Source organism: Bactrocera tryoni, chromosome 3 (assembly GCF_016617805.1).
Source record: "Bactrocera tryoni isolate S06 chromosome 3, CSIRO_BtryS06_freeze2, whole genome shotgun sequence".
Classification (NCBI taxonomy): domain Eukaryota; kingdom Metazoa; phylum Arthropoda; class Insecta; order Diptera; family Tephritidae; genus Bactrocera; species Bactrocera tryoni.
In genome coordinates, this window is record NC_052501.1 from 10,011,929 (window position 1) to 10,032,887 (window position 20,959).

Below are 20,959 nucleotides of genomic sequence, written 5' to 3' on the forward strand. Positions count from 1 at the left end.
AATGTAAGCGCCTGTTGTGGGCAATAGAAAAGTGTGTAACTGAAGCACTATAACATTTGTGTAATTAAAATTTCGAAGTAAATAAGACATAAGTGATGAGAAATGTGTAAAAAGTAAAACTAAGGTAAATAAATATAAAATTGTAATTTCAAAAAAAAAAACTAAATTTTTTCTTATGTTAACTAAAAGCAAAACAGGTAAAGTAAAACAAAAAAAAAAAAAATAATGGAAATTTCTGGTATTAAACTGCCAACTCTTCAAGTTGCCATTTAAATAATTTATAGTATGTGCAGCCACTTAACCGAATTTCTGTTGCGCCTAACTGAATTTGTCCGCCTTTGCTTCTTTGTTTCATTTCTTCTTCGCGCATTATCGTCGTTACGCTTCCCTAATTCTAATAGTTATGCCACTCAAACTTTAATGCCATCTAATTGCAATATTATACTCTTTTCTTCATTTTCGCAATGTCATTAGTCGTCTGACGAAGTCCCCTCCACGTTTCTACGCTGCGTCACAGACAGTTAGTGAAATTGGCGCAATATGTTGCAAGCACTTAGAGGCTTATTGAAACTTAATCTGCTCGAATATCGCCGCAGTGCCTCTCGAAGTTTACGCACTCGAATGTATGCACATACTTATGCTAATGATGGCGACTAATTCTAGCAGCAGGGTATGTGAGTGCGGGTACATACAAATGTATATGGGAAAAATTTAACTTTTTAGGGTTAAGTTATGCAGGAATCGCTTTAAGTATGGTTCGTAGAACTGTTTAACAAATATTCCGCTTGAAGTGATTTCTGTTATATTTTAAGCATACTAAAACAAACTCGAAAGTCGACTGGAGTTTCAAAAACGGTTATATATTTTTTTTTGTTTATATTTGGAATAGTTTTTGTGAAGTAGCAAATTTATTCAAAAAACTTATAACGCTCTGTGTAACTCAGCAGAGTGTTTTTGATGTTTTTTGTTGGGCTAATGATGCGAACATCTGAACGTGTTACCGTTACGACGTTGTAACCGAACTCAGTTGTACACAGCCAACTTCTCCCTGAAACGATTGAAAATCACATCCAAGTAGCCGACCCTGTGCTAGAAGATGAGATCACGCATAGCGGTTGTGACATCACCTATAACACCGAAGTCTTCTAAGAAACGATTGACTGGAATGTATGAGAATGAAATGACATTGTGACCCTGATTGTGAAGATCGTCATAGAAACCGGGATTGACAGAGAGATAGCTCGACTCAATAAGATCGCCGAGTATATTGATACCCTCCATTTCGTCCAGTGGTATGTCGTTGCCTCTGGACTCAAAGAAATATAAAAAATATGTTTTTTTCATTAACTGTTACTAGCAAAATCTGAAGCGAATACTTTCATCAGTTACATAACACTTATCGATACTCTGCACTACGCGATTGATCCAGCGTTCAATGTCAGCTAATTTCAGTGCACGTTCATCGCGATCGATATCCTTCAATAACGTTTTGGCAACACGTTCCAGATGGGTGCACATAATTTTCGGGACATACTCGTAACCTTCCTCAACAGATACACGTACATATATTGTTCAATGACTGGAGCTTCACTAAAGCGTTGCAGAAGCGGTGAACGTTGTAATGGGACATAAGCTGGTCGTGCATGAGGTAGAATCGTTTACCACGACGATCCTTGCGCACCACTTCATCGGATCCCGAACCGGAGTATACCAAATGATAATGCCAGTGATGGCTCTAAACATCGATGTCCTCATAGAAGTAGCTCAAACGTGGAAGAGGAAAGCATTGAGACGCTCCTTAATATAGGCAGCCAAGGATAGTAGGCTAGGCTATTTCATTTGTCTTAAGTTAGAATTCAGATAATCCATAGTCCACTGCTTCATACCTAAAGGGAGCGAGGATTGTTCAATTTCTTCAAGCGTTATATGATTGACTGAGTCAAAAGCTTTTGACAAGTTCAACGCTACTAGAATCGTCATTTAGTTGGGTGGTTTTTGATTAAGTGCAGTGCATTTCATTGTTGGTTGCCTGCTAGACTCAGATTTTAAGTGAAGCACGGCAGTTACAAGGCCTCAAGCGTATCCACTACTGGGGAAAAGAGAGTTACCCACTTGGTTGACGGGCCGCTCAGGTTTCAGTAATGGGATGACTGATCAGATTTTTCACACATCGAGAATATGAATAGTGGTCAATGACAGCACTTTAAGTACACAAAAATTTAAAGTATGATTTCTTTAAGAAACTTAGCTACAACGCAGCAGTATCAGCGAAATACACGCATTTGTACGCATCTTTTTAACTCTCAATGTCCACTAATTGCAAGTAAAAACTTTTTAGCTTACCTGGCACACTCATCCCTTGGGAATTAATGGCGCAGCTTATCTATGAAAATTTCGAGTTCCTTATTCGATTATTTATACTTACCTAGTTACATATAAATTATTAAAATTTCCATTTTCCTTTAACCAAGCCTCTTTAAAGCATTTGCAGCTCGCAGCTCAACAACTACAAGCCTAAATTCTCCACTCAACTAAACTCATTCCACACTAATTTCGCCCTCTTTCTTCCTTCTTCAAGAGCTCCACTTTCATACGCTCAGCACGTCCGCCCAGCTATTTATTCGTTTTTCAATTACCAGCGATTGCCAAGAGGCAACGCTTTCTAGCAACCAATTTTTCTCCGCTCTCAACAACTGCGTCCACCATACCGCAGTCTGCGCGGCCATCGCGCTTTACACTGTCATCGTGTGACGGGTATTAGCGTTGGTAACAGAATCATTTGCACATCCATTTTCCATCCGCGCTTACGTCAACTCTAATTTCCTAATGCCAGCGCTTAAAGTCATTGTCGCCAGCAACTTTTGTATTAAAATTTGCTTTTCTTTGTTTTTGTGTCGTTGCTACTTCGACAACTTTCCACCTCATCAGTGACGGCTCGTAGACACGGCTGGTAATCAGCAAAAACTGCTTTGCCTCCTGACGTTTAGCATCACGTCTCGCAGAGCCTCGCTGATTGTCTGGCAACCCGATATCCTGGTTTCCAATAGCGTTGGCACATACCAGCAGCCTCATTTGTGAAGTCATTGCAGTTTTTCGTAACATTTCATTAAGTTGCCTCCTTCTCACCGCACGCACATTCTTCCATCTAACGCCTTATATGTCTTCAGAACGTCTCATTATCACTTCCGCTGCCTTTCATTAGCTAAGTAGTCCTCCTTGCGTACGGCGTCTTGGCCCTAGATGTGTTTAGAAATTATAAAAAGTCTATACGCTAAGGTTGTGCCATACTCATACTAAATAGATAGACCTATAGCTATATGCCGCCGCGGCAACTTTCTAACTGTTAAATAGCTTCTTGGGTATGCACTTGTCTTGTCTCGTGCTCTCGTGGCGGAAGTCTTACTGTCAACAGCATTTGGTTCGTCAGTCCTACGGCTTAACGGCGTACTTGCGTTAGTGAGTGGCGTTTCAAATAGCACTCATCCGCCGTGGCATCCGCTGCACGAAAGTGGCAAGAGCCAGCTCGCCATATCTGTTGCTATCGCTTTCATTAGTATTACATAGTTGTTGCTCGCGGTTTTATTGCTTTATAAGCGCGTACACAAACTATTATGAATTTTACGATTATACAATTTACTTGTTGAAGATTTCTTCTTTTATATAGCTTGCGCGCAAACTATCATTTCTATGTCATTTAGTTAGGGGGAAAAAATTGCGGTAAATTTCTTAACTGCCTCTATAATATTTGCTCAATTGTTGCTGATGTCATTGCAACACCATAAAGTTGTTATTGTTGTTAGCACTTGTCTTTCTTCTACTGCTCTTTTTCACGATTTTCAGCAAGCTTGTGCTGGCTTATAAACTTTTAATGGGGTTTAGTGAAAATAATCAACTAAAAAGTTTTATCCAAATAAAAAAATTGTTTAAATGTTTCGAGAAACTAAAAGCTTTTGCTATTTGCCAATTCAAAGAGGAACATTTATTTTATGACTAAGCTTCGTACTTCGAGGTTTATATGGAATTGCTTCAAGCCAAATGTGGGTGAACACAATGCAGAAAATATCACGTTGTGATGATATGGACCAAACTAGTTTAATATGCCTGCAATATTTGAAGGAAAATGGTATTTAAGGATTGGGAAAACTTCCGATACATACAACTGATAACATATGTTGCCAAATCTCTTACTCGATTAAGATTAAAAATTGATGGCTTTGGTTTGGAAGACGAACAATATAGTAGGCGACCAAAAAACTAGGAAGATGATGAACTCTAACGCAAGTAGAACTTCCTGAATCCTAGAGAGTTACATTAGCAGACATTTAAAACTTTCAAATGTTTTTTAATGCATTAAAAAGTAAGGAAATTGATCGCCATATGAATTGAGGTCAAGAAAAGTCAAAAGATAATTTGCCAGGCTACTGGAAGGCTAAAAAAGAGGTTTTGTTTGCATCTGATATTAAATATTAGTAGTGAAATACGCTAGCGCCAACAACTCATCAAATCGAACGATGGCTGAAAAACGACGATTACGACCGGACACGTAACTTTAATTTTCAAGCATGACAACGATTGGCCTCATGCTGCTAGATCGCTAAAGCACTATTTGCAAAACAGCTCCTATGCAGTTTTTCCTCCAAACGACCATTTTTTCTTGTCGATGCAGAACACGCTCCACGAATATGGTTTGTATCAAAACGGGGTCTCAAAAATGATTGATTAATTCCTGGCGCTTAAGCCGTCGCAGATCATTTGGCATGGAAGACTGACGCAGAAGAAGATCTACTACTCGGTAAGTATTCTAAATGTTTGCGTTGAACTTCTCGGAGATTGCAAGATATTAGTTATCAGAGAAAACGTTATTTTAAGACAGTATAAAAAACTTTCGATAAGGTAGACGATGTTTCTCCATCAACTTCTTCTGATCAATTGATAGCTGTAATCTAGAGATTTTCGTGCCAATTAAAGGGTGTTCTTATCGACTTGTGATTTTTAATAGCGCAATACTTTTATGGCAGTTGTTCTTTTCGACAGCTGTCTCTTAGTTTATACACATTTTTAGAAAGAAACTTGGTTCATTTTTCAATTAAAAATCAAGTATCATATGGCCAGAATATTACATTGAAAGAAACTCTATGGAGTGATACAAATACTAATGACGTTTTCGTGCCTGAATCGGTCGATATGGGCGACCTTTGCTTCCAACAGTACAGCACTATACGCCTTGTAGGCAAGGAGTTCGTAGCGCAGTCTCCAATATCTTACTACTTAAAACCCTTAGACTATTTGTTGTACATGCAGCTTTTATATAAATTAAGCAATAATACAATAGAGCGAATGAACTAGCTTTTTCTCTCGCAGAACTTACCTTCAATAGTGAGCGAAGCGAATGCTCATCAAGAGTAGCATCAATTCAAATGAACTGCAGATACTCTATGTACATATTGTTGTATTGTGTGTAAGGAGACGAGATTGTATAATCACGTGAGTGTCTGCTATTGTGCGATTCACACTAGACTCCATAAAAATTTCATGACTGTGAAAGAGCAACATTTGTATAATCTTATACTATCTTAGTATATGTATGAGTATGTGTTTGAATGTGCAAGGAAGCACATTAGTCTAACACATATATACAGTAGACGCGTATAAATTTGCAGAAGGCTGCCAGACCAGTTAGCACAAATATTTCATCATTTTTGATGGCACTTTGACCACTGCTATAGCAGTTCAGATATTAATGCTAATTCTTATAATAATGGATGATAAATAAATTAATTAATTACCGATAAATAAAGCGAAAACCTTTATTTGAAGCATTTTCAGATCTATCCGTATCTAGTTTTATATATTACTAAAATTTAACTTAATGTGAGTCAATATGTGTCCACTTATATACTGCAGGATAAACCAGAAGCGATTGAGGCTAAAACCAAGTGACATCGAAGAAGCTAAGCCTAAAAATTGTCTATACTGTTCTAAATTGAAACCAAAATCTTTACCGTTGACAACTCTCCGGTGGTATACACCGGGCTTCAATGTAGAGTGCAATGAAGTAGATTGGAGTACGTTAGTTTTTTACATACTACTATGAGCAAAATATAGTAAGACTTTTGAATTTAAATTTCGCGCGATAACTCATTCGTTGAAATTTTTTTTTTTCTAGGTTGGTATGACTCTCAGATCATCAAAATAGATCATTTGAGCATAAGAAAAGTGATTTGTTCCGATATCACTAAATTTTTTCGAAAAACAACGGCGCGTTAACGTCTGTGAAACAGCGCTTACCTACTACCAGGATGTCATGAAAAGTATTATTACTGGCGATGAGTTTTCGATCAATATTTATGACCCGGAAACAGACGATCAATTGGCCGAATATCATGGTAAAAGTGAGCCCAAATCAAAATCAATCTATAAAGTGTTTTGGGCTCATAAACTCGTATTTATGCTCTCAAACTCTAAGTTCATCTAACTCCCAGTACACGTGCTGGAATTATTTCTAAACTTTTCCGTTGACTGGGTTTCACTTCAACGCCTGCATAGAAATGCAACACAAATCAGCATTTCACCGTTAGCTGTCATTAATATACTGCAATGTAGTTGTGCAAAGGTGTTGCCAGTGTTAGTGACGGAATGTTTTAATTAGAAAATTGATTTTGTTAATTAAACTAATTGCTAGACCGTGTGCGCCACACACACACAAACACATTGCTGTCTGTCTATCAACATGTCCGTTGCAATAACTGTGTCTGTGCTTTTGAGTGTCTGACAGCCATTTGACTTGCGGTTAGTTGAGTTTGTCCAGCTGATCTGCTTTCGTAATTATGCCAATCTATGTATTGGAATGTATGTGTTAGACACTAGCTTGCAATTACAACAACAACAAGCACACATTCATGCGTTAAATATGGTAAGAGAATGCGAGTTGTTGACTTTATCGCTACTTATGTCACCTTCAGCTGTCTGTAGCCACTCGAGCAAAAGCCACTGTTGACTTTTCATGCCAGCATATATAGGAAAGCTGATTAAATTCAATTTTCTTTCGCTTAATTACAGCTATTTTGTGCAATTTTCTACCTGTTAATGGATAAATACAATGAATGCTTTTGTTGTTGATATCGCACATGCATATAATACGTTTGCAGGTGTCTGTCTAGTGTCTTATTACTTAATTGGAGAATAGTTTGTTTAAGAGATCGCCTAGATAATGAGTGTCATGTATAAATATTTAATATGGAGAATAATTAAAAGCATAAGTGATAATTGAAAGTAAGTGGATTGAAAGAAAGCACTGAGCATTACACAAAATTGCTACAATTACTTCTAATTAATAAGAATGTCTGAAAGGTGACATTAAGTGGTTTTTGTTAGGTTAAGTTTTGCGGTCAGCTTTTTACAGCTTTTGTAGAGGTAATTCAAAGCTTTTGTAGAGCTTTTGCAGAGCTTTTTCTGAACTTTGGAAGGAGAGATTTTCAAATAGTACTATCATTAGGCAGATAGATCTTTTCTACTTACTTCATTTTCGAAACTGTCTATATCAGGCCACTATAATATATTAGTGCTTTACAAACTGAAGGATCAAAATTCTAAGTTCTTCTAAGAAAAGCTTTTTTTGCAAGATATCTGCATGAAATTTGGCACAGAAAGTTATCCAAGTCATCTGTATAATCTCCCAATAAATTATCAATATTGAATTACTATAGCATTTAGCTGTCATACAAACTGAACGAACAAAAGTGGAACCTGATACGGACATTTTTTTATTTGACAAGTTATCTTCACCAAATTTGGCATAACTTATTATCTTAAACAAGGCTACAATCTTCGAAGAAATTGTTCAGTTCAGATTATTATAACATTAAGCTGCCATACAAGCTAAGCAATCAAAGCAGTTTCTTGTATAGAAAAGTTTTTCATTTGACAAGAAATCTTCGCGACAAATAAGAGCACAATATTGTTTAAAGCAACAGTATAATCGCCGAAAAATTTATTATATCGCACCATCATAGTATATAGTACACATACGAACTAACCGAACAAAATCCAGTTCTTATGTGGAAACTCTTTTTGGAAGATATCGAAATTAACATTTTTTCTTGTTATTTCACAAAGTAATGAAGCGGTTGCAACAATTCTATTTTAATACAAAAATTAATTGTGGGCATTAAAGTTGACTTAGAAGGTGCTTAGGAATGCACAATCTCTCCATAAATGTTAGCTTTATGGCACATAATTGCACACATGATACTTAATTGACATACTCAAATCTAGCGCTACATGCACACAAGGAGATTAAAAAAGGTTAACGAATCGAAACGCCTATTATGTCATTTATAAGCCGCATTTGCTGAGCGGTCACGTCACAACGGTAAAGTGCTAATAGAGAGTGCGTTCGTCATGCGGCTTGCGGATTGCGGCTTGTGACCAATGATTGTGCGCTTTAGTGTTTATATGTGCATCAAATGGCAGCAATCAAACTTTTTCATCAAATCTTATTTGCCACCCATCAACAGTCGTCAATCGGCGCTCCTCGCACGAATAAACAAACTGACTGTGCTCGTAACAGGCGGAAAATTTTACTTTCATTCAGTCCATTTCATATATATAGTATGTATGCACCTGCGTGCCGTGTGCATCGCATGATTTTTATTTTATTTGTGTTAATGTCGGGCATGCAGAGGTTTCATTTATTTAACCGCAAAAACGAGTGACATAAAAATTACACAGGCATAGCGAATAAATCACGCATACGCCCTGGTGGCCTTGCGTCTGGTGTGAAAAGTTAATTCGTTAGCATGTATCTCCAGCATATTTGCGGAGCGTTAGTTGCAGGCTGCGGTTTGTTGTTGTTGCTTGCGGTTAACCGTGTTACTCGTTACTAAGTACCCGCACACACACACACACTGGCAAACGCGCAACCTCATTTGTTGCAACGAATGCCGTATAATTGGTAGCTGCGTGCAAGTGTGTGCTGTGAAATGTACAGACGTGGTTATTTTTTCTTCATTTTTTGCCACAAATTCGAGTTCAACGACGCAGAAAAGCAACTAGTGACCATGACACAGTGTTGGCAGTAAATACATGACAAATGACCACACAAATGCCAGCAACATTTCAAATGCAAATTTATTCACTTTGGTTTATGTAAGTGTGTAAGCAAATGGTAAACACTTTAACTGGGTCAACTCAGGTGCAGATTTATTTATGAACGTTCATAAAAATAATATCAGTCATGCATTTAAGCTTGCTTTATTCAATATTTGTATGATTAAATATGGGGTAAAAATTCGCTCTTCATGCGCTTACTTCTATTCGTTTTAATGTTGCGGTTTTTATTTATTTTAATTAATATTAGTATTCATAGATTCATTATAGAACTCATGTTTATTCATACTCATACTCATCATTACACACATTTTTGTATTTTTCATTTCCATGTTCATACTCACGTTTAAAATCGTATTCATATTCATATTCATACTCGTATTTATACTCATGTTCACACTCGTACTCATATTCATATTCATAACCATACTCACACTCATACTTATATTCATATTCATACTCATACTCAAATTCATACTCATATTCATACTCATACTCAAATTCATACTCATATTCATATTCATACTCATTATCACACTCATACTTATTTTCATATTCATACTCATACTCAAACTCATAATCATATTCACATTCATACTCGTACTCATATTCATATTCACACTAACATTGATATTCATACTCACACTCATACTCAAATTCACACTCATACATATATTCATACTCATAATCACACTCATACTCAAATTCACACTCATACTCATATTCATACTCATATTCCTACTCATACTCACACTCATGCTCATATTCATACTCATACTCATACCCATATTTTCACCAATATTCATATCACACCCACATTACCACTCACATTCAGGCATACTCTTCCACAAACCTCTTCTTTGCACAACATTTTTTGTTGCCAAGCATCAACATAACTGAATTGAATCCTTCAGCGGCATGTCACATATAATATACAAGCATGCAACACCGAGTATCAGTGCATAAAAGAAAATACTCACTCAATCGCATAACAGGCAACAAGGAGCCCCGCTGACTCTCTCTCCTTCTCACTAGATCACAATCGCATGGACACAGCCTTTCAATGACGGCTTTGCAGCGTTTTTTGTCACCACCCACTGCCAGCAACACTTGAAATGTTGCAACAATATTTTAGCTATTCGCACAAGCTGTGCTCATCAAAGGACTCCTCCGTATGCGCGAACATGTGTGGCGTGTCGGTAAGTACACATTTTATGCTGTGCATTTGCATGGCAAGCAAAAATTCGAAGCAATTGATGCGGTTGAATGATGCGAGTGCAAAATTCTAAAGCCGGTTGATGTCGACAGCCGCACACACACACCAACACTCATACACGCAAACATTGTTTACCTTGCAACAGCAACTGCCCGAGGCATAGAAAGCTTTGCAACTGCACAAGCTTGTAAGTGTGTGAATGAAGAGCAAGCAAGCGCTGCGTGTGAAAGGTTGCAAGCTGGTGAAATTGATGTGTAAACAAAGTACCCACACACAGGCGCACACTCAGCAGCATATGTTTACATGTGTGTACAAGCGTTTTTATATGTCAGGCAAACAAAAAATTAAAAGCTGGCAAAAAACTTGCTTACAACACACACATAGACACACACACAGAGGTCTCACAGGCTTTTGGCTATAAATAACTAAGCACATAACACCACACACCCACACAAACATTTATGTCGAAGCATAGGTGCCGACTAAAAGCCAAAGTGTAGGAGTTGCAAAGTGAAAAGTGAAATTTCAACGCGCAACATGCAACATGCAATGCCAAAAAGGTTGCGGTTTGCGTCTGATTCGTTGCACAAATGGCAAGCAAATTGCTTAGCACCAAAGAAAAGTTAAACAAACACTTTTATGCGCCCGCAAGCGCAACACACAAGCACAACGCCCACACACCGACACACTCACACATTCATTTATGTGTGGCAAGTACCCAGCGCCGCTTTGCATAGCAGCAAAGGTGCAAAGCATTTACTTTTTTCCGCTTGCCACTAGCATTTGTTGCTAAAGTTTGCATTTGCCAATGGTTTTGCTCGCCCCCACTTCAGTCCTCACTTTTTTGCGTTTCTTTTTATTTGTGTTTTAATTTAATTTCTCTTTTTTATTTGCCACATGCGTTCCGTAAACAAAGTAGCATTAATGCATGGCCATTTGTTGTTGCCTTTGTTGCTATTGCCACTGTATAAACGCGCTGTGGAGCGCAGTGGCCGCCTAACAGGCCAAAGCACTAAGCTCCGGCATTATTAGTGAAATTGAAAAACTTTTCCAATCACCTGTGCAATTTGTGCGATTTTCATTCGACAATTGCACTTTGTTTAACGACAACGCGCCACACATTACATACAAACATGCACTCTAACTGTTTGCAATTTCGCTTCGAAACAAGAAGTGCTAAACTAAAGCAATAATTCTGAAAATGCTAAATAAAAATATATAAATATATATTTGGCCGACATTTAGCGACTGAGATTTGGTGTTTTTGTGAGGCAAGTGAACTCATTTGTGGCAGCCGTCGCCGGTTGTTGCAGTTGAAATGGTAACACGAATAATTGTGCCGAATTAAGGTTCGATTCCCATTTAGTTTAGTGTATTAGAATCAATGATATTTAAGGCTTCTTTAGTTTTTGTATCTATGAAATCTTTTATGCAAGGTGAGCGTTAAGCGTTAGCGTCTTGTATGACAAATACTTCAGCTCAAATTAAACTGGCTCTCCATCTGACTAAGCGTCAGTAGGTCTAGGTGTGGCGTGGCAGTCCGCCAAAGTAACGTAACCTTACTTAAACTGTGGAATCCGCACCACGTTAGCTATCTTTAGTGATCCCCTAGATTACATAAATTTCTTGGTATATGGTAGATAATAATCTTTTGGTCGAATATACTTTTAAATTGCAAACATTCTAGGAAAATTATGTCAGATCCTAACTGAAACCTTTGTAGGCTCTTTTTCCTGTACGCGGATTTCTTATCTGTTAATTACAGCATCTCAAAAATGATTAATCTTCTTTCAACGATTTACAATTTTATGATTTTGTGAATAACTCAAAAAAACACCAAACTATTTGATATTGGCAAGTTTTCCAGGCTTTTTTCTCTACATGGCTAATTAACTTCGGAAAAGTATCGCAATCTCTAATTTTTTTTATTTGAGAAATTTCAACAAAGATTCTAACTTTTATTTTCCTCTCTAAAAGCTTTGGAAAAAAAATTGTTCAAATTGGAGAAAGCTTCGGACTCAAGTTGAGAAGCCTTTAACAATTTTTTAATACGACCTAATTTATAATGCAATGGCGGCTTTAATTTAGTTTTACTATCGACAATTGCTTTCCATTTAATATGCTATATGTGGAATCTTTCTACTATCGGTAGGTACCGGCCAATGTTTGTAGGATTAATAAGCACCATCATTTCTACTATCCAACAAGCAAAGATAAAGGAGTATTTAGTGTGCCCACCTTGCACTCGAAACAAAAAATAAGCCATCTTCAAGTCTCCAATAGTTTCCCATATATGTATATATTATACTATATTTAATAATCCGATAGCAGCATTTTAAAACTATCGTTGTATAGCAAGAGAAACTATTTCTTCAAATAACTATTTCAGGTCACAGCAAAAACAGAGTCCATCTTCCTTACTGAAAAAACAAGAAAACTTTTCATAACGTTTTTACTGTGATTTTCGAATATCAGAATTTAATAAATTAAATTATTTTATTCTCGATACCAATAACTCTGCTTTTTATTGGATAAATATAGATCGATTTCGAAATGTAGGCGAATACCGACATTATATGGGCGTGAAAAGCAAAAATGGTCAAATCGCTCTAATTGATTGAAAATCAAATATTTTGGATTCGTAGTCGTCCTTTCTTGTATAAATTTGCTTATATAACCTGAACATACAAATTTATATTTTTTAGTTTTATTTATATATTTTTTTATTATATTTTGCTTGAAATTGTGTGCCTCAAATGACATCACACATAAGGAATCGTTCAAAATATTGCAGAAGTATTTTGGGCGTCTATTTTATTAAGAACCTAAATATTTAAGTGGCATAAAGCAATCAGTGAAGGTCGCGAAGTCATCGAAAATTGCCTCATGCGGTGAACATGAATCAACCTCTGTTAAAGACGATGACCTCTGTTATAGGCGATCATGGAAACTAGAGAGATATTAGAGGTACTCAATATATCTTATGAGTCAACTCAACACATATTGGTTAACATTCTTGTTCTGAGTATGATTCGGTTCACTGTTAGATTCATACCAAAATACTTGATTCATTTGGAAAATCGATGTCGAGTAGAGGCCGCAAAAGAGATGTTTGGCAACATAGCTAAGGGTAGGAATTAACTAAACCATATAGTACCTTTCACAAATTGTATTTTTTACCTTACAATAAATTTGATCGGTCTGTTTGTATGACACGTTTAAAGGTCCGATCTGAAAATTTTCGGCAGATATTTTAGACTTGTTTTAGAGAATAATTCTTCTGGTCATATGAAAAAGTTTTCCATACTTGTACTTTATTCCGATCATTCAGTTTTTATGGCAGCTATATGCTACAGTAATCCGATATCAGCCGTTCCACCAAATGAGCATTGCTGAGAAAATGACGTGCGCAAATTTTCAAATCCATATGTATAAAACTTACGGACTAGTTTGTATATATATTGACGGATGGACGGACGGCATACAGATGGATCGACACAGCTCGTCATGCTGATCATTTATAAATATACTCTCTAGGATCTTTGTCCTTTACTTTTGGATATACAAACTTCGTGGCAAGCTTAATATACCATGTTGAGGATATAAAAAGAACAAGTAAGAAAGAGCTAAGTTCGAGTATAACCGAAGATTTCATACTCTTAGAATTTACCAGAACTAAGACAGGCAAGTAAAGGTACAGTTCAAGTACATAAGGCTTTTCAGTTGCATGGGGTCTAGGGCGAGTTTTCACCCGATTTTATCCATTTTAGGCTCAAGGATAGCATGTTTTCAGTAAAAAACGCGCTCTTAATGTAATTAAGATAACTCACATTTAACTGAAGTCCGAAAATCTTTATGTATATTAAGTATATGTAGTCTAAGGGAAATATTGAATCGATTCAACCCAATTGTAGCACCCAGACACACTACTATCAGGTAGGGATTTTCTCTGATTTTTAATTACAAATCTTACACATTGATCAATATTTCCGATAAAAAGTAAACCATAAGTACAGGGGTCCAAATACTCAAAAGGAAAGGATCAGGTGGAATTTCAAAGTGTGTTATATATAGGAAATATGCGTGGCTGCAGTCCGGGTACGGCCATTTTCACACCGTAAAAACATGAACATTTTTAGATTTCCTTGATGCCAAAGCCGATTACCAGGAGTACCAACGAAAAAGATGTCAGTCGATGTGCATAAACTTTCTGCTTAAAATGAGTGCAGTTTATGATTGAAAGACTCGTCAAAATTTTGATTTTTGGCAAAATGGCCATAAGCCTTTCGGTTATTCAATATTCAATTGAACTTTGTATTTCTATGCACTTAAATACTCTCTCTGGCATATTTTTATTTGCTTTGATTTTAAAATTCGTAAGGAAAGCTTATTTTATCATATTTGATTACTCAATAGGAACTTATACAATTTCCAATAAGAAATTCAAGGGAACAATTGTACGGCACTAAAAATGTAAATTCACTGAAAAGAAAACTGTGAAAATGATATGTAAGAAAAACAATTAAAGCGAACACATACACATATGCAAATAGCAATATACGTGCATGTGTGCATAAGCTAAGCCCAGCCAAATCGCTAGTGCATGTATTTGCGGCATGTTCAAGTTTAAATATGCGTAAATTTCTACACACAGAAACACATATATGTGTCTGTATGTAAGCACATATGAGCGGATTTGCAAGCGTGACAGTATGACATGCAATTTAGTCCACTCAACCACAGTCAGCGCACTAACTAGGCCAATATACTCTCGCAGCCCAATTCCAATAGTTAGAGATTATTTGTCGACGCTTAGTGTTTGCTTGACTGCCTACACGCGCCCTCACACACACACACAAATAACCAGGCGAGTGCATATGCAGTTAGCCGGCACATTCAAATTTACTTGAAGCTATGTGAATTTGACTGTGAATGCTTACTTACATACATACATATGTATATTATATGTGTGTGTCTATAACCACCCATACATGCAGTCCGTGCTAGTTAACTGTCGCAGTTGAAGCTTTCATTGTACTAGTCTAGTAACGAATACGCTTGTTGTTGCTATTATTTTATATGCCCAACTGCATTTGTCTGCAAGTACATATGCATGTGTATGTGTGCGTTGGCGTTTGATTGTTTGTTTGTGTGTTTATTTAGGCGTAAAGCAATTAGCAACTGCATGACACTTTGACAGGCCTACAATTTGTTTCAGCAGTTCATTCGTTCTGCAACACTTCAAATATAGTCAAGCTTTCACACACACACACACACACACACACACACACACACGCATTTAGAGCCATACACACGCATACACCTTGCGCATGAACTAAAAGTGTTTTGTAAAGTAAATATATGCGCCTTTGTAAGTCTACACACATACACTCACACGCAGATAAAGATAAGCCGGCTCTCCAATTATTCAGCGTGCAAACTTTTCGTGTACAAATAGAATAAACAAGGCTTTGAGCATGCAAAAGTGTTCATCTTTGATGCTTGACAATCTCAAGTAAACGCTGCTTAGGCACAATTCATTTCAAGTCTCTGCACTTTAACCAGCAGTTAATTGGTAGGCATTTCATTGCTAAATGGCAACTACTCAGAATGGGCATGAAAGCAGTTTCGCGCTGAAAAATTGTGTAAATGAGTAGAAAGTAGGAAAAGAAGAAGACATTTTTTCTTCAAATGCATTTTTCTTCACCTAATATGTGTTAAAAGGATGGAGTCATGTGTAGAAGTTCACGCTAGTGAGGAAAGTTCTCTGAGCACTATCCACTGGGGAGTGGCCAGCAATGATCCTTTTATATATGGCTCAAACAGCTCACGACTTCCAGTCTTAGACCAAGTATTCTCTGGGTTGCCAAAAAATATCCGTATGAAGGCGAGTTAAAGTGAGAAAGCGAGACATTCCTACCCAGTGTCGTGCGCTGGGTTTGGGCACCCGTTTCCGTAAAAAACGACTTCAATGAAAGGGATCAACCAGGCACATTTTTCTCCTGTTTGGTAAGACTCTCTATAACACTTGCGAGAGAGAGTGTTTGTCAAAAGATTAAGAAAGGAAACAGAGTGAAGTTCCAGCATAGTTAAATAATTTGTGTTCCTTTTCTCAAAAAATACTGACACATAAAACGAATAAGTGTTGTGTTTCCACAAGCTTCTTTCTTTATACAAAATTATTTAATAGCGATTTTTTCTCTTGAGTCTTCCAGGAAAAATATTTCTTCTTTATTGGCGCAGACACGAGGTTATAGCGGAGTTTAGATCAAAGATCGAATACTACTAGATCTTAAACTATTATCTAGAATGAATGAAAACAGTTTGAGCATAACTGAAAAATATAACAATAAAACCAAGTTATTATTAAAAATGAAAATTTTCCTTTCATGGCAAAGGGTTGTGTTAAGAAAATAATTCCTAAGCTTCTTAGCTCAAATTCACTAATTTAGGAGAACAAGTTATAGATTTGGTGTGTCTTAAACTCATGTTTTTTATAACCCTTGTAAGAACAAAAACACTATAACGAATTTAGAAAATTACGAAAATTGAATATCTGCACTTCTAAGCGTGACTCGAAAAGAGCATCAAAAAAAACTCGATTCACACTGCAAAAAAACCAGTAAAACTCAAAAAGGCACCTCTTGTGTGTTAAAAATTAATTTTGGGAATTAACCAGAACCTATTTTAAACTTTTAAGCAATAATATTACAGATATCTAAAGAACACATAATAAAATTTAAAAAAAAAAGAATTAAATATATTTCCAGTTACACGCTAAAAAGTTCTGCCACTGTTGCAGGGATATCGGGTTTCTCCGTGGATGATTTTGTCAAAAAAACACAAAAAAAAAATTCACAAAACGTCAGCATCTTCTAGTCAAATTTTAAACAAAAATTTAATTTTACCAAAAATTTTTTCGTTTTTGACTTGCCAAAATTTGATTGCTGGGTTTCGGAGCATCCACAATCCAGTAAATTAGAAAAATTGTGTGTCGAGGAAAGAAAATTTAATGGTAAACTGAAAGCTGATTGAATTCAGCTGTTTCTTGGGCTTAAATATCTTTTCATAAAAATTCTTACTGTTTCCTCTACAGTGGACTTGCTTCTCATAACAACATCAGCTAATGTGAATTTTCTGATTGAAGACATTTTTTTTAAGCTTGTGTAGTCTGAAACAATGATCTTCTTCCTCTCTCTTCTAGACTTTTCCGACACTACTATTGGTGACAAAGACTTAAAATAGTTATTTTTCCCGATAAAAATCACCAGCAAACATTTCTAAGCATGATTTTGAGATCTTCCTTCATGCTTGGGCTACTCTACTTGGTTTAATGTTATTAATAATCAATCAGACACCTGAAGCAGATGATACTTGAAATTAATTTTGTCCATATTCCAATTTTTTCGGCTTAGTTTATTTGTGTTCGGCCTCATGGTGCAAATCTGCACTGACAACTAAAGACTAATTACTCTTTTATGCTTTCTAATTACTGATAATATTTAACACGTTGGCTGCCAATGTATCGCTAGTGATAATTTTTTATTTCTTATGCATTTTATAACTCAATGAAAAAAAAAAAATTATTATGAATGATGAAACTCACAGTTTTGTAGGAAATTTACTGCTCTATAAAAATGGTCTTATATGATTTTTCGATTAAGTTAAGCGTTTACGAGATATTCATCGTCAAACATCAATGCATATTAGGGTGGATCAAAAAAAAATTTTTTTTTTGTTTGGTACTCTGAAAAATAGGTTCCTAGACACCTCTATGAAAGCCTCTCCAAAAACCTTATTCATAACTATTTTTTTTATTGAGTTATAAAATTCATAAGAAATAAAAAATTTTCCCAAAAATAATCAAACTTCAACCGTTAATATCCTTTAAACGGTTGGGTTTACGAAAAAATCATAATTAACCTTTTTTGTAAAGCATTCAATTTCCTACAAAATCTAAGGAACAAAATATTTTTTTAAGTAATTGAAAGCGAGATATAAATTTTTCTATCTGATAATAAGAAAAAATAGAAAACTGTATGTAGGAGGATCTTCCCGTTACAATTAAAAACTCATATATGGAGAGGCTTTCTTAGATGTGTCTGGGAACCTATTTTTCCGAGTACCAAACGAAAAAAAAAAATTTTTTTTTGAATCACTCTAATCTACATATATCTTAAGTAATACCCAACTGGTCGCTCTGTGACTAGTCGCTACAGAAAAGCGCCTATTCCATTCTTCACACAGTTGCATTATGCATCATGGCATGTCCATACATTGCCATTCAACTGAACACACACACACTTGTTATTTGCTTCTTTCCCACACTTACCGTTCATAAATTTGTAATTCATCCTGTGATTTGTCCTCAAATAATCGTCTGCATTTGTTGTTGTCAAATACGCCTCGCCTATTGTATTGACTGGCATTCAAGCAACTGCTGCTGCTGCCAACTGCAATGCCACAATTAAACACCACTTATCGTCGACAGGCGGACAGATTTGCATGTTCCGCATTTATAGTCTATTTCTATTTCTGTTTACGGAACACTTGTGCGCTCGAGCCAGAGGCCTAAGCGAGCGTTCTCAAAGCCGTACAAGCGGTATATGTGCAAATGAGCATGTGCAAGTGTGTGTGTGTGTGTTTGTGTGGCATTAAGTACCTTGTTAGTTTGGTTTAGTTTAGGCATCATTTGGCACACGCAGACTTTACAAGTTTTTCGTACAAGTATATTGAGTGTCATATGAGTTCAAAGACATTATAAAATAAATATAAACAATTACTTGTGGTTCACAAAAAAAAAGAAATTGATAATAATTTAAAGTGTGTTGTCTTAGATTTTTAAATTTGTCCACATTGTAGCCAATGCTAAATTGTTTCTCACTTTAACCGAATGCCTTAAATTTTACCTAAATTTATACTAAAGTTTATATATGGCATACGAGTATACATACATACATATATGTTTACCCATGCATCTATTTATTAAAACTCAGCAAAATATCATGCTCAAGCTTATTCATGTTGATATGCCTCACAATATACTATAAATAATCGATCATAAGCAAATTACAATGAAGCCATTTCAATGCGCAAATTTAATACGAAATTCCATTTAATGAATGAATTTGCTAAAACTATCTAAATAACTCACTATAAATAATATATATCATGAATATTTTACAAATATGTTTTTACATAAAAACTGTGTAACCAATTATAGCTTTTTTGTACAAAAGTTTATTGTGATTATTTACACTTTTTTCGCCACTCAAATAACTCAATCAAGTTTGCAAGAATTTTTAATACTGTTTACTCACTTGCAAAAAGGCCGAGTACCTTTTTTCACACACAAGAGCAGAGCGTTTAATCGAGTATTAAAATTTTGTTGAATGAAACAATATCGTTAAAGCGGCCAGAGAGATGAATGACCAGACTCATGTGCCATGCAAACACATGTCATTCTTAGTTTTAGATAAAATTTGAATATTAGGAAATTTTGATGGAAGTACAAGGTTAAAATATGGGGTATTCGAAAAAGTCTTTTCGTATTTCCAATCACACATCAACTTATGTTTTAACTTTAATGAACCAAATATCTACTATTTTATTCCACCTGTGTAAAACTTTTCTGGGTTCTCGTCGAAAAACTGCGACAAGTAATTTTCACAGGCTTTTCTTGAAAGCAACTTTCCTTCATTAAGGGAGCTCTGCATTAACCGAAACAGATGGTAGTCAGATGGTGCAAGTTTAGGGCTATATGGTGGATGCATCAAAACTTCCCTGCCAAGCTGTCTCAGTTTTTGCCGAGTCATCAAAGATGTGTGTGGTCTTGCGTTGTGCTGATGGAAAACCAAGTCCTTTCTACTGATCAGTTCTGACCGTTTTTTTCGATTTCTTGCTTCAATAAAAACAGTTGTTGGCAGTAAAATGTAGAATCAAACGTTCGACCAGGCTGGCGCGCCTCATAGTGGACGATTCCTTTCCAATCCCACCAAACACTCAGCACAACCTTTCGTGGCGTCAATCCTGTCTTTGCGACCATTTATTGACATCCACCTCGCTTGGACCACGATCTTTTTCGCACACTATTGTCGTATTTGATCCACTTCTCGACTTCAGGGTACCACTCGCTTCAGAAATGGTTTGATTTCATTTCGCTTAATTCGGTCCATTAAATTTTCCACAGGCAATTCATGTGGTACCAAACAACGAGATTACTTTTGTAGCTAGCCGTTTTCAATGATTCAAAACCGTTTGATGATAAATGTTACGTTCCTTAGCGATGTCATGGCTGCTTATGTGATGGTCCTGGTCAATCATTTCCATATTTTCATCGACTTTTTCAACAATAGGTCGACCAAGTAGTTCCTTCTTTCTTATACAGCCAACTTTTGGTCTCTTTTATGTACCGATCCAAACATGATCACATCATGAAAATAACAGCTCGGGGCCCATACAAATCCGGTTCATTTCCAATAACATAGAACTGGCTTTTGTGAACATTTTTGGGCCCCATTCGAAACTAGCAACCCCTTTACTTATTTATTTCGTAATTTATTCCATGCAATTGCCATTGTTTTGCCTCTTAGTGTATTCCCGTTGCATCCAATGTCGCGATAATAATGTAATTGA